Below are 944 nucleotides of genomic sequence, written 5' to 3' on the forward strand. Positions count from 1 at the left end.
AAGTGAGGCCAGAAGGGAGTTGGTGACCAGAATGGGGTGGGAGAGCAGATCCAGGGGGTAAGGGGTTGTGAGGTACCAACAGAGCCCATTCTGATTTTGTTTGTTCATTTTTAAGGCTTGAATTGGATTCCTTCCTTCCTTCCTTCCTTCCTTCCTTCCTTCCTTCCTTCCTTCCTTCCTTCCTTCCTTCCATCCATCCATCCATGAAACAATGCAAATACCATTTGGAATTAGGAAGTATTTCCAATTTTTATTCATAAAATTATTAATCAATTTCCAGCCAGCTGCCAAAAAGATATTAATCAAAATTGCAAGCATAGATTTACAGAGCCACAGATCAGTAACGAAATAGGAGGGAAATGAAATGTTCCAGAGACATCTTGAAAAGATCTAAAGAAATACACACTAGGTTAGAAACTGACAGTTAAATCATGGCTGCACAACAGGTTACATTCACTCCTGCATTTTCTCAGTAAGTTCTTTCTTATATTTGCCTTTCTCTTTTCCAGCTTCTTGAGACTTGGCTTTGTGTTTCAAGAATTTTTTCCCCATCTTTGTCCAGTTTTAGCCTGGTACTAACTACCTTGCTTAGGTGAATGCCCACATGGACATTGTGCCATTAGCATTTTCATGCTGCACCCACTCTATGTAGATGACACTTTCTGCATACTTGGACAATCTTGCCAATTTGCTGACCTTTGTAGTGTCCTTGAACCACCTGCACCTCGTCGTCCTTGTGGATGGGCACGGAGTAGATATTGTACTTATGTTGCGGCTACTTGGAGAGTGGAGATGGCATGAACTTCCTGTGTATGCATAAGGGTTCATTGAATTGGCATTTGTGGTTTTTACTGTGATCTGAGGTTACGAAGGGCTTGAATTTCATCGTGACCGTCTGGCACTGGGCGAGCTCCTCAGTTAATTTTCTTTTTTTTTTTTTTTTT

At 41.2% G+C, this 944-nt stretch overlaps 1 pseudogene; it reads right to left on the reverse strand.

Annotated features, from left to right (window-relative positions):
- Nucleotides 1-453: 453 nt before the first annotated feature.
- LOC103609283 lies at nucleotides 454-886 on the reverse strand (annotated as a pseudogene).
- Nucleotides 887-944: the final 58 nt, after the last annotated feature.

Source organism: Galeopterus variegatus, unplaced genomic scaffold (genome assembly GCF_000696425.1).
Source record: "Galeopterus variegatus unplaced genomic scaffold, G_variegatus-3.0.2 Scaffold160, whole genome shotgun sequence".
NCBI lineage: Eukaryota > Metazoa > Chordata > Mammalia > Dermoptera > Cynocephalidae > Galeopterus > Galeopterus variegatus.